Source organism: Agelaius phoeniceus, chromosome 3, assembly GCF_051311805.1.
Source record: "Agelaius phoeniceus isolate bAgePho1 chromosome 3, bAgePho1.hap1, whole genome shotgun sequence".
Taxonomy (NCBI): domain Eukaryota; kingdom Metazoa; phylum Chordata; class Aves; order Passeriformes; family Icteridae; genus Agelaius; species Agelaius phoeniceus.
The window spans coordinates 105371840-105386288 of record NC_135267.1 but is presented as its reverse complement, the minus strand read 5'-3'; the positions used below and the strand labels follow the sequence as shown (position 1 = coordinate 105386288).

Below are 14449 nucleotides of genomic sequence, written 5' to 3'. Positions count from 1 at the left end.
TCTTTGCTGAATTGCAATGGCTCCTTTTAACAACAAACAAGATTGGAAAAAAAAGCCAATTTAGTCTCTCAGCTGACAGCTTTCTGTCTTTCTTTGTTGTCAGAAAGGAGGGTAAGAGTAGTTATGATTGCTCCACTTATGTTTCCTGAACAATTCCCTTCTTAACTGCAGACACAAAAAACACGTATCACAGGGTCGGTAGCAGTTTTTATCTTTGCTAAGCTGATGGGTAAATTGTGATAAGTAAAGGGAATTCCAGCAGAAGGGAAGTGTTCCCTGAGCCACAAAAGAGAAATGGGAGCAGAGCAGTGCTGCATAGCCAAGCTTTGAAAAGGAAGCAAAGCTTTCCTCTGCTGTGGACAGAACAGGCAGAGCGTGTACCCTTGCTGCTTCCTCATAATCCCTGTCTAGACCAGAAATTGTTTGACGTAGTTTATATAGAAGATTTTATAAAAAACTTGATTGTAAGATATTTTTATTACTTGAAGTACTAAATAATCTAGAAATTCTGTACTCATGGATCTGTGACAGATCTTCCTGCCATAGCTGGGACCAATGGAGGTAACTAAAGCTTTGTGCAAAGAGGGAGAGGAATTTGGTGTGAGTGTGTTTTGATTTTGGAACTTGCTTCATTTGTTTAATGCAGAGCTTTGAGTGTCTTTATCTTCTAGGCATGACATGTTCTTTGCTCATTTTCAATGGATCTATTCTGAGAATTTTAGTCTGTAGAATAATGCTCAAGCATAAGAAAACAGAATTCAAACTGCAAAGCAGCCTTTGCTGCTTCAGGACTTCTTAGTCCTTAGGCTTTCTGAGAAAATGCAATAATAGATTTATATAGGCAATTTGGTAAATAGCTTCACTCATCTTGAGAGGAGATGTGAGGTTCAAGTGTTCTTTTTTACTTAGCATTATAATGAAACATGAGATGAATCAGGTCAAGGTGACCCACTCTCTGTACCAGAGCAGGTTTATCATGCTGTCTTGGAACATGGCTAGAAATAATATTATGCAACTTACTGAGAAAATATTCCATACAGTACCTTAGGAAACAAAATCTAACCTTCAATTTGGAGCAGGATGTCCAGGGTGCTTTGTGATCTCAGACACGTTAAAAAAAATCCTTGGTTTCCCAGTAGAAATTTCAACTTTGGAGTTTTGAACTGAAAATTCCTACCTCTATGCATTTTACAAGAAAGTGGTTAATAACAAAAATGGCTAAAGAACAGCAGTGTCTTCTCCTTTTAAATGATCTGTTTTGTGCTCATGAGAGCCACACTACACAGTCATTTTGAAGCTGTTGACTAAAGTTTTGTGGTTAGGGCATCACTTTGCTGAGATCAGTTTTCTCAGTGGTAATACCTGACACCTATGGTTTCCTTTTCATCCCATAGCTGGAGGTCTGCAGTCATCTACACTACACTTGTGACACATTAAATGTATTTGACATATTTATCCAATAATGAAGCTGAAGGACTTGATAAAGTAAAACATTGATCCAGTGTTCAGTGATGTTTGCACATATAATTAACATTATTACTGTTATTGTTGGTAGGCAACATCCAGGGGCTGGTACTGTAGCTGCTTTTTGTAACTGATCTAAACTGTTTTGATACCTGTAAGAGTGGCTGGGTATGCTCTTAACTTTTCAAATTCAGCTGGAAGAAACATAACAATGCTCTAAATATTACTTTCATATTGTTGTTAGTGTAAATACACTGAAGTTCATATGCACACAGAATGGAAAACTGTTCCTGATTCCTTCCAAACAAATGGCAAATACATAAATACTTGTCATGTTGGTTGACATGAATTTTTATTTTTCATTATATGAAAGGAGTTTTTTTTGAAGAATATGCCTGCTGCAAATGCAAGAGTCCAGGATTGAACTGAAGGATGACTCAGCTATAAGTTTTTGATAGTTAAGGTTACAAAAAAAGTCCATCATAGCATCTTGTAATGATGGCTATAAAGGTCACTGTGCTGCTTTTCTCTATTCAGTTCTGATTAGCTTCCTCACATCAGACTTTGGAGTGTGTGGTGCCCTCGTGTTCAGGAGCAATAGTGTGGTTATTACAGACTGCTCCTGGGATTCTTAGCTGGGTCAGACAGATTAATCCTTCATGAAGATGGGAAAATGTCCCTTTTGGATCCCATGTTTAGATTACTGATAAAATGGTTCCTCTAAATAATGGAATTACTGTAGTTGTCAAACATTTCCTAACTGCTTTTTGTCAGCTGTTATCAAAAGGCCTGATTTTCATTTTCCTGTTTAGTGTAGGCTTTGTTTTTCCTGAGCCAACTCTCAAAAAGTATTCAACTTCACTCATTAGTGTAAGCTTTCAAGGTTTATAAAATGCTCAAAGAATTATAATTAAAGATTTAGGAGCCTTAATATTAGCACTATGTTTACCTAAACCCCCCAAATATCTAAATATAGGAGGCTACTGTGCTTGCATTACACTTCATTTGCTAGGGAGGGGATTAGTCAAAAAAGCAGATGTAGAATATGTTTGTCTGACAGCTGAGATGATACAGAAACTGTCACTTTTTCCACCATCCTTCTGTTCTAAAGGTTTTGATTTTGTTCTTAGAAAAACTTTTGGATTTGTTTTTCTTGACTATTTGACTTGACTGTTTTCTGTGAATTAAGATTACTTGTGCTGAAGAGGTAGGAGGTGTACAGGATTGCAAAGTACAGTTTCAAAAAAAAGTTTTTTAGTAGAATTTCTTGTATACAGGTGCTCAGGAATGTGAGACAACTGAGAAAACCAAGTGAAACATCAACAGAAACTTCACCAAAAATAGCAAATTCAAAATAATCTGGTATAGATTTTGTTGGCTTTTCCCCTGTAGAAATGAGATGAAAACAAAACCATTTCTCCTCCTCCTTTCCCCCAATACTCTCCTTGTTCTAGCTGTAAGTTCTCTTTGATTTCAATCTTAGTTTACTCCTTCTCCAGGCCTGCTTTCAGAAAACATCTCTTAGACTTCCCCTTCTAGGGAATTCTTTTAGTGTGTGTTTTTAGATGTGCTGTTTTTCTTCTTTCTGTTTTAAACAAATTTTATTTTGAACTGCTTCTAAGAATAAAATTGATTGAACATTCAAATCCCAATATGTCATTCAAATTGTTCATTATACCTTTAAAATTCTGTTGGTTCTTGGCACAACTCAAATTCTCCTTTAGGTACTTTAAACTGAGAAGCCCTGACCTTTTTTTCCCTGCATTCAAATAGCATCAAATAAATGGAACTGTAATAAAAATTATATATATATGTATATATTATATACATTTCAATGCAAGTACAGAAAAAAAATCTGAGGAACCATGTTGTCCTGAATTAATGGGATGCTGAAAAAAACTGGTCTGCATTTACTTTATTAATATTTTGTGGATGATGTTGACTAATTTCAGTAGCCATAAATAATGTGAAAGGAAATGGCTGTCCAGGAATAAGACTTGTGCTAAGACATTTTCCCCCAAACTGAATCCATTTAGTGTTAGTTTTGGCCTTCCTCTTGCCTCCTTATTATTGCTCAGAATTTGGTGTTCAACTAGAATCAATGTAAAAAACTGTTTTCCTGCTCAGTGCTAAATAAAACTAAATAAATCTCCAGTCCTACAAACCTGCATGCATTTAGCATTACTTCTAAAGTTCACAGACATAAAATTTCTGTTGTGCAGGACATTCTCTGTGGTACCCAGAACTGGTTGTCTCAAGCAGATTGTGTTAGTCTTTATCTCCCATATGTTCACATTTGACTTCCAATATCTTTTCCATGCAGAACATATATCTTTATAGCATTTGAGGAACTTCTGCTCACATCTGAGGATGCACTATGTATATGCTATTCAAACTGGTCCTGGTGGCTTGGTCAGCTGTGTGTTTGCACAGTAAATCAGTGCCCAGTTGCATTGATTTAACAGCATCTTTGTGTCAGCTCAGTGGGCTCAGTGATTCCAAGGACAAAGCAAGGTACACTTCTACTGAAACTACCAAATTTTTTGGTTATAAACCAAATCTTCCAAGCTGTGCCACCTGTAACAAAGTTGTAGCTGTACCACTACAAGGACAATGGTCTCAGCAGTGGTGTTGCCTCCATTTTGAGAGCTGCCAAAGGTTATTCTGTTCCTTTATCCCCTTGCCTTGTGGAATATCCGTCAATTCTCTTTAAATTCAGAGCATTGGGGTAGGACTGAATTAGGGAATGTGGGATTAATCACTACCAGACTTGCAGTGCAGAGGAGAGAGATACAACAAGTAGCAGGCAGTTGATGAGCCAGTTGGAGCACATAGAAAAAAGTGAGAATTAAAATTTGTGAGGCTGCAATGGGATTGTAAGAGATGTATTGTTGTAGTTCAGTTTGAAGGGGTAAGATTTCCTGATGGATGGAAGGAGCCAGATGGATGTATTATTTCTTTTTGAAGACTTTGGTCTGGGAAACTGAAGGATCTTCCCAGGAAAATCCTTCTGCCATCATTGTCTCTGGCAATAATATCACCAGAAACTGAGGCCTGAACAAACTGTATTTGAGAATCTGAATTCTGTATTTTGAGTTCAATCCTCTTGTTATCTGTAACTAGTATGCAATATTTTTGTTTGTGTGGTGGTTAATACACTTTTAAGTAAAATGTTGTTTATTTATTTAAACCTCTTAAAAATAATAGTAGTTTTCAACCAGTATTGTAAAGAATTTTCTTGAATCCTGCATGGTCTAATATTGTGGTCATGTCTATATGCAAAAGATATAATTTTTTTTTTTTCCTCAAACCTTTTGCCTTAGTTGCCAGGATCTGTCACCACCTGGATAATTTATAAATGATTAAGATTTATGTTATAAATGATTGAGATTTATCTGGTTACCTCTATAAACAAGAATACTGTTGTACTGTAGCATGAGTGTCTTCTGGAGGCTTTTCAATATGTATGACAACAGGACAATTTTCTGATAACATCTTCTCTGAAATAAGATCATTTGGGCTATCCTGGATCTCTTCTGTGGGGGTTATTAATTTGTTTGGAGTTTCCCTTAGATCTAGTAATCCATTTAATATAACAGACTTGCTGAAAAGCAGTTTTCCAAGATGTTTTAGGAGTGAAAATATCCATTTCCTAAGATGAGGAATGTGGCATTTTTAAAGGCTGTCTCTACTGGCTTGCATTGACATGGTCAAGGTCATACTGCTTGTACCTAACTGTGTTGGAAAGAAACTGATAAATGCTGTTTTAATGAAGCCCAAAGAGATGCAATTTAAGCATTTACTTCCTCATGTTAGCTGCACTAGGGAAAGTGATGTAGAAACCTATTTAAGAAAGAAATAGCTGTTTCTCTGAGGCAGTCAGCATTGGTTCTCAGGGAAGTATATATTTTCCTGTGCTCCATGATGACAACTTCTGAAAGTAAAGTGAAATGGAAGGCTGAGGTGTTGGGCTTTGTTTATCTAGCAACATAAGAGGGCCTCTTGGTACAAAGCTTTGCTGTGACATTGGCAGAAGAGCAAAACCTGCAGTAAGTCCTGTGTCTGAGGTGGGAAATAAGTCCAGAGTGCTGCCAATTCTGCAGGTTAGAGTTTGGGCACCACTGCCAGAGTCACTTTGCTACCCTAGGGAAGGCATATTGGACAGATCAAAACCTCCTCAGTGTAAAGATTATCTTACTTTTTTTACAGAACCTCACTCTGACTTTGACCTTCTGGTAATGCCAGAAGGTAATCATGGTGGCAAAATAAGTGTTTTGGAGATTAAATATTTTATTTTTGCATGCAGAGCTGGGCCTAGTCTAAAAATAAAAGTGTTCCACTAAAGCTTTGCATAGTGCTTAATACAGAAATTTAAACTTACAAACCCCCTTATGCCTTAGAGATTTATCTAAAGTTCTCTGTTTTCCACACTCATGGACAGGGGTGCAGAAGATCAACATTATAAGGATTAAGGTAAAAAAAATTAGAACTTTCAGGCCTGTCCCACTCTCATAAAGTTGCATGTGCATTTTCAAGTACAGAATTTCATTTTGTTCTAAACACTATTTCCCCAAAACCTCTGAGATGCAACTTTGAACAAGGAAGAGGGGGAAAGGGGAGAATGTTTAGAGGAACCCATCCTTTTGCAAGAGGAAGAACAATATGTTTTGTGGTGATGGTTTTTTGGAGTGTCCAAATTGTCTTCATTTTAATATCTTTATTAAAATTGAATTAAATATGACTTAAGTTTAAGGAATGACAAAAGAAAGGAAAAAAGTCAAGAAAAAATGAAATCCCCACTGAAAAAGTCAGCCAAATTTAATTAGATTACTTTAGTATTTCAATACATCTCTGTTCCTCACCCTATTATATGTTGTAAATAATCTATGATGTTCTAAGGGTTTGAGACATTCTAAAGCTGCCTTAAAACAGCTCTTTCACTTCATCTTCAATGTTTTTTAAACAATTAGTGTCATCAAGTGAACACTGGAAAAATCAGTCAAATGTATTAGCATGGTTTACTGTAAATGTAACTAGAGAACTAAGTTACCCAGCTAACTAACCCTAACAAAAACTTGTGAGTAAAATCTTTTCCTAATTTTAGGCATGTGTAGGTTTGGTGGTGAGTATGACATGTATTGTTCCATGACTTCTGGTGCAGTTAGAGGTGATACCAGCATTTCAACATTTATTGAAATGTGTGTGGGCAGATTTATTGAAAAATTCAAATCTAAAAGAAGTCTGGAGTCAGGATTATCTTATTTTTTTATGGAAGGCTAAGGGCTTATGGTCTGTTTTAGAAGTTAATTATGATGTTCATTATTTGTATTAGTTTAAAACTCAAATTTTGCATTGCTTGTGTTTGGCTCTGTGGGAAGTTAAGTCCTGACAAAATGAAGCTCTGAAAGGAGAGGACACGCGGAGGACAACCTGTATCATGAGTGTACTAACTGGGACTAAACTTTTTATTTGGGACTATATCAGGAACAGTGACTGCTCTGCCAGCAAATGTTCACATTTGGCTTTGTTTCTACAAATTACTTTAGCTGGCATGTCACTACTGTATTTAGCTGTACTGTGTAAGTGTGCATTGAAAAAATCTATTGTGGATCACTCCAGAGTGGCTCTTTGTGCAAATTAGTGGATTTTTGTTTGCTGGAAGAGACCATTTTTGGAAAGCAGAATAGAGTGCCTAAATGAACAGAAAATGAGTTTTTCCCAAAGCAATGGAAAGCTCTGACATGAGCAGGACATTTTAAGAAGCTCTATTTCTAACATGTTAAAATGTTGAAATAACTAAAAAAATGTAGAGTAAAATACCTCCAAATGATACAATTTTCCCCATTTTTGTTGGCTGTTCATTCATGCTGTAGGTTGTATGCAACTATTTCCCCTGGAAAATTCTTATGTTGTAATAATATTTAAAGTTCAGTGAAGATGCATATTTTCAAATAGGATAAACGTTATTTGCTGTATTTTTTCACCTTTCTCAAACTTCTCTTTTAATTAACTTATTGTTTTTTTGAGGGGTTTTTTTTTGGCGGGGAGGTTGTGGAGTTTTTCTGTCCCTTTTTATTTTTATGGTTGCTGTCTGCCTTCTACTCTGAAACCACTCTGTACTTCTTAGGAAAACTCATGCTTGAATTCTAATGCAAACTTGATACCGTCAGCTCTCTACAGCTGTTCTAATTCCGACATCCTCTGCCTAAAAAAAAAAAACAAATCACAATTTCTGCATTTGTACTGCCTTGTTGGGTATACTGCTTCTTTTTGTTTCACATTAATTTTTAATCATGCTTCTCTTCTCCACACAATCTTTAGCTTGATGATTTGGCTTCTCAGGTTTTCTGTTACCATTCTGCTCTCAGATATTTATTTTGGAGATGAAAAATATATGCTCTCAGGAAAGATGTGATTCTCTTAATGGCAGTGTTTAGTATCTGTTGCAGTCAAACTCATGGGAAATGTCTGGCAAACTTTTTCCTAGACACCTGTGGGTTCTGAGTCCTCTCCTGAGTGACTTGGGAGAGCAGTATTGAAGGATAGCGGATTAATAAATCTCAGGTTGCCAAGACTAGCAGAGAAGCTGATGTGTTAAAATGTAAGGAACCATTTCAATGTTCAAGGAAAAAACCCAAAACAACACAGATAAAATGCTAAGTTTGCTAACATTGCAATGGAGATAGCTTTGTAAAGATGTTTGTCAACTACTGTCTTAGTTACTGAAGGTCAGGGGGATTTTGTTCTTGTCAACACAGATACAATTTTGACAGAAGAGTCACTGACACAGAATTTAAAGAAAAGAGCTATAGTTTTTAGTGAGGAGGAGAGACTAAATTCTGTGTATTTTGGAGTTGGAAGATGTGTACTTCATCTGGAGAGGCTGTATGAATTAATGTGGAACTTGGGAGGATATATTTCTCAATGCATCCATCTTTCTCTTTTGAAAAGGTCATGTCTTGACATTATGCCTCTTCTGCCATTTATATGCATAGAATGATAACACACTTTGAAATGCTCCTTTGCTAAAGAACATTCTGTACTTTGAGTTATCACATGGCAATTTATAGTGCATTTTTTTTATTCATAAACATGTTTTCAGGCAAGTGATGACAGTGGAGAATGCTTTTTAATATAAGTTTTCTTGATTCTCTAAGTACTATCTGAAAAAAGGACAACTCCAGCAAAGTGTAGGGAGAAATTAGGAGTGCAAGTATGGAAAAATATTTCTTTTTACAGCTGCTATGAGCTGTGATCTGTGAAAGGCCCCTGTCAGTCTTTTGTTTATCAAAGTAGCTGTGTATCTTTGATCTCTGCTTCATAATAGTCTTTTAGGTACAGAGGAATGCAAGTCACTGCTGAATACAACAGTGAACCAATTGGGCATTGTTTGGAGGCTCAGGAAGATGGAAAAGATGGTTCCTGATTTTTATGTTTTTGTGCAGTATTGCACCATGCTGACAAGAATCAGTTGGATGCCCACATTTAAAGTCTTTTCCATCACCTGAAGCAATAAATAGAACATGGATGCACGTTGGTTTATATTAAATTGAGATTATGTTTTTAAAAAGCTGCCTACTAAAACTTTAATGAATTTGAATCAACTTTGGTTTAATATTTAAAACACATCTCTTGAAAATATAATGTAGGGAGGAGCAATTGATGAGGGAAAGAAACAAGTCTTGTAAGGTGAAATATTGCACCTTGACAGCTCAGAAGCTTTACTGTCCACAAGCATGTAGGGGTTTGCTAAATTGAGATTTAACACTAAGCTTCAAGAGCACGTGGTACTCAAGATTTATGTCAACCTCAGTGACCCAACCAGCCAGGCTGTCTTTAATCCTTCTCCATTCCCAGCACTATGAAAATGACTGCTCACTCTTGAATTCACTGGTGGTATTTACAGCTCTGGCCTGAACTGCTACACTGTTCTGTAATTGTTCTGCTTGTGGACAAAGAGCTGTCTGCAAGCATCTTAATTTGTGCTGCCAGTTTCATGGTTTTCTAAATTAAGTGATATGGCTTGGCCTCCAAAGCTTTTGCTAATGATTACAGTTAATTTATCTCATTTTTCCTCCAAATCCTTCAGTAATTTAGCTTTTCCTAAAAGGATGTTTCTTTTTATCAATAATATCCATTTATTTAATGTCCTCTACTAACTTTGTCCAGTCCTGGAATTGTACTTTAACAGACCTTTGCAATCATTAAAACATTGAATGTGTCAAAAGTGAAAGGGTTCATGTTCTAATGATCTTGGGAATTATAAGTTCCAGCCTGACAGTTTTTTGTCCAGGGTTTTTGGGGCATGACACAAATAAATAAATAGCAGATTTCTGTAGATAATGCAATGAATGTTTTTAAAAATCAACTTATCTGCAAACAAATAAACCAGCAATAATATGTATTTCAGAGAGAAATGGAGAGAGGGCCTGAAGAAAAACTTAAAATACAAACCACAAATATTTTCTGGGGGGGAGTGAAGCATGGATTTTTTGCATGTTAAATTTCTGCTGTAATAGATGTTTATCATGTTTTAGTTTTCTTGATTTCTGCTTCATTTCAGTGAAGTACAGAGATGCTAATTCAGAAGAACAATTTGGCTTCTGTTTAAGACACTGGAGTCCTGCTGTTGTAGATTTACCCTAGGCTTTGCTAGCTTTTAGTCAAACCTGATCAAGGAGTTCAGTATCCAAACAAAACTGTGCAAGCCCTTGAGAGAGGCCAAGTGGTTTTTTGGGGTTGTTTGTTTGGGTTTTGTTTTTTCAGATTTTTTTTTTTTTTGGTTTGAAGTAGCAAAATGTCTAAGTAAACTATTTAATCAGGTCACAGTTGTACCCCATAGACTTCACTCATTCTTTCACTCTCATCAACTTTTCCATCAAAACATCTGAGAGGTCTGGCCTGGAATTCTGGTGCTCAGCACAAAGCCAAGGCCGTGCTGGGTGTGAAGCACTCCCTGCATCTCTTGGGCTCCCTTTGCTGACAGTGACAAACCACTTTTTGTTCTGCTGCCTTGTCCTCATGTTCATAAGTCAGCAGTTGTTACGGTGGTTACTTTACTTCTGATTTTTGCTTACTTCTGGCTCTGTAGCTCTCAAACAATGAGCAGCAACCCCTGCCTGTTTTCAGCTGGGAAGGGAAGGTGTGTGTGCCATATGTCTCTCCATGTTCCACTGGCAGGAAAATGAGCTGCTGTGGTAGACTGCAAGTGTGCTGCCATCCTCCTGTTGTCAGACTGGGGTGTCTGTGCTGTGTCCTGTCAGAGCTCTTACCTTGACAGACACAGTTTTTTCCTCACTTTTGCATCTGGGGATGATGTTCTGGGAGTGGTTTCCCTGAAAAAGTGTTCTTTGTTAACCAGAAATGCCATTCTTTTAACCCTGAGAGTTCTGCTGCTGTTTTCTCACATACGTATTTGTTATTCATTCATAAATCTTATTCAAATATTATATATATATTTAATAGATTTGGAATAAATATGTGAAATCCAAACTTTCTGTCATGAAATCTGCAAGTCAGCAGTTTCTGTTCATGAAGGTGGCATCTGGAGGTGTCATGGAGATTCTGGAAGTTGACTTAGATTCTATAAAGCTGCGTTTGGCTTTTTCTGCCCTGCTCCTGAGTGCTTACACAGGTTTTGTTGCTTAGATCCTAGTTCTGACACATTTATGTGTCAGCTTGTTATGTTCTTTGTGCATGCATTTGCTTGAAATTAAGAAGCTCAGCATACCTTCACCCTCCTGCTCTGGAAGGTCTGACTCAATGGGCTTTGCAGCAGGAGCTGGCTGATCACAGAGCAGTGACAGTCACATCTTACAAAGCATGGCCAGGAGCTGTGATGGTGTGTTCAGAATGTCAGAGGGAGGGTTTGGTTTTTTGGAAAGATAAAATTTCTATTCTACCTTCTCCTTGGGTGAGTACAGTCAGCACCAGCTTACAGGGAATTCTCTGCCTGTCTGCCTCGCTGGAGTTGTGCTGCTGCATGAAATTGATTTGTTCTGATGATAGAACAGTGCTCTGATATTTAGGCAATGCTATGGTAATATAACAGTGCTAGAAAAAGCATGACTAATGGCCAAGAACATGAGGACAGAGGTTCTGGACTGCTCCTGTCTTTTGCCTGGTGATGTTCATGTAAGTATTGAGCTTTAATGCTCACACCCTTGTGTTCCCCTCCTGACTGGCTGTAAGTATTTGCATACAGAGACCATTTATCAAAACAATTCCACATGCTGCAATACAATATTAGTATTCAATACAAATAATAACCAGTGTTGAAATTAAATTGTCTTCCCATGCCTAGTTGACATAAATATATAAATATACTTCTGCCCACAATACCTAGCTGTGATTGAAAATCCTTTTGCGATTCTATAGTATAAGTGAAGAAAAAGCATTTCCTGTCATTCTTGTGGCCCACATCTTTTTGTTAACCACTACACAGAGATGTCAGGTATTTATTTCTGTGCAACATAATTTCTATTCGTGTCAGCACTTAGAAGATAGCTCTGCCTTACACTCCTCCTGTTGCAAAGTTTTGGACATTTCAACAGCTGGTATAATCCAGTCAGAATGGTAATCCAGGCTGGTATGATCTAATAAAGTTCTCTCTGAAATAAAAAGTATCTTTAAGATTTGCACATTGACTCTAATTGAGTCAATATAGAAATCAAGTGTTTAAATTGCTGACTAATTTAAGTAAGCATGAAAATTGAGCTTTGTCTACCTTCTACCAACAGGCTAAATAAGGTTAAATACAGAGATTCTTTTCTTTTTTCCTTGGGGGTTTGTTTCTGAAATCACTAAGAAGCTAGGTTTTAAACACATTTTTGAAACAAAATCACCATTTACTTTATACAAATTAAACAACTCTGTATATGTATTTTTAATGTTAATTTCTTTTCCCCAGACAACACTAAGCTAAATTTGAAAATAGTTTCAGCTGGCCTGAGATCACTTTAGATGAGTGCATCAACACCTTTGGTCATGCTAAATGAGTGCTTTAACTTCTTTTATTCTTGAATTACTTTTGTTTGTGCTGCTGTGAACTAGAACAAGAATATTAATACTGCATGTCCCCACTTGCCCCTGGTTATTTAATTTTTACTATGGAAGGGTAAGTGTGCCAAGCAGAATCACTGTATTTCTGCCAAGTAAATGGCCCAACAAAGAATTACAATGCCTGGAGTAAATGGGGCCTCAAATTAAATGCAGGAAAAGTGACACAGGCACAGTAAATCACAATAGAGGGACAGTATAAGAAATGTTCCTCATCTCAGAATTAGATAGACAGGACTAGGGAGTATTGTGATGTCAACAACAGACAGGAAACCCATATTTCAGTGGGAAGATTTCTGAATGATAGGTGAACATGGAAGTTAAGATATCAATGTTCTACGTATATTTTTTACCTATCTTTATGTACCTTGAAACTGTGTGATCTCTTTGCTTCAAGCTCCAGTTTTGTAATGGTTCCTCCTAGTAGGTTTTTCAACTCTCCTTTATTCACTGTGGGCAATTCAGGTTCATCTGAAGAATGAAACAGTTGCAGTTTGTGCTTAGTCCTCCTAAGAAAAAGCATTCAGAGCCTGTTAACACACAACCCTCCAAAAAACCTCTAGGACAAAATAAACTTCTCAAGCTGGTTTGGTCTTTTCCTTTCTGACCACTATTTCTGGAGCCCAGGAAGGAGGATCAGCTGCAGCATTTGTAAATGATCACCATTCCAACATTTTTATTTTCTGTAGTCTGAAGTAGGAATCTTGTATGTCAGGCACATCAGGATTGTGCCAATTGAAATTGGTCTGATGTCTTTTCTGTTATGTGGTGTTTTAGTTAATGTGAGCAAGAGCATCAGCCTTTTGACTGGTATTGATAGAGAATAGGGTCATTTTCCTGAAAGAACAGTGTATTTTTAACAGCTTTAGCCTTGTCTGTTGAAAGGTGTTAAAGGGTGAAAGAATGCTATAGGGGAAAAAGAAAGTAAATTTATGGATGACAGGTTCCTTATATTGAAATAATGACACTGAATTTCTGTTTCAATCTTGATCAGAGAGGTTTTGAACTAATTTTTCTTTTTCTCTTATGCTCATTTTCTCTTTCTCACCCTATAAAATAAATACTGAGGAAGGTTTTCAGAGAGTTAAAATTAATTTCTTTCTTTTTGCCTGTTTTTGGTAGATTTTTTTTAAGCTGTAAGAGGCTTCTTTCAGGCCTCTACTTTTAAGTGTTGAGTACTCAAATACATATAAAGCAAATCTGGGGATTTGTCAGACTTCCCAGGATCAAAGCAACTTTTTTTTTTTCCCAAATATTAAATTATAATTCATTCCTGCAAATGTCACAAGAACAATGACAGAATGCTAGCAGATTCCCATGGAGTTCATGTCAACATTTTAGAGTATTGTTTATTTATTGCCTTTTTATATTGACACTTTTGAATGGACAAAACAGCACAAGTACATATTTTTCTGTAAGCATTATCCTGTGCTCTGTGTGTTCCTACTGTTTATGCGGACAATGCTTACCATTTTCTGCTGAAACCTTTTGATTCTAAATATTTTAAACCTAGAGGGATGTTGACATATCACTGAAGTTGTGCTAGAGGTAATTCCTGCAGTGGTTTTATGGTCACTTCTTGGCTGGACCACTTCACCTGAAATTCATATCAGATGTCTTAAATGTCATGTAGCTTAAGGGAAGAATGAAGTAATTCATGATACATCTGAGTATTGTATTTTTCAATTAAAAAACTTTGACTAGAACTGTCAGAATGAAAGTTTTTTGAGGTTTCTTATCAAGGTATCAGTTAAAGTATCACCAAACTTGAAATACTGTAATTCTGCTCTGCATAGCAAATAAAAGCAATTTTTTGTTCCCAACAGACCAACTTGACATACAGAGTCTGTGATTTTAAACACACTTTGTAAATTGTAAAACTAAACAAAAAAAGAAAAATTAAGTAATTTTACAAGGAAACCACTAT

General features: G+C 36.6%; 1 protein-coding gene across 29 annotated transcripts in view; it reads left to right on the top strand.

Moving 5' to 3' along the window:
• Positions 1-14449, top strand: part of NRXN1 (neurexin 1) — a 681323-nt gene that overhangs the window by 235329 nt on the left and 431545 nt on the right. The window lies entirely within an intron of this gene.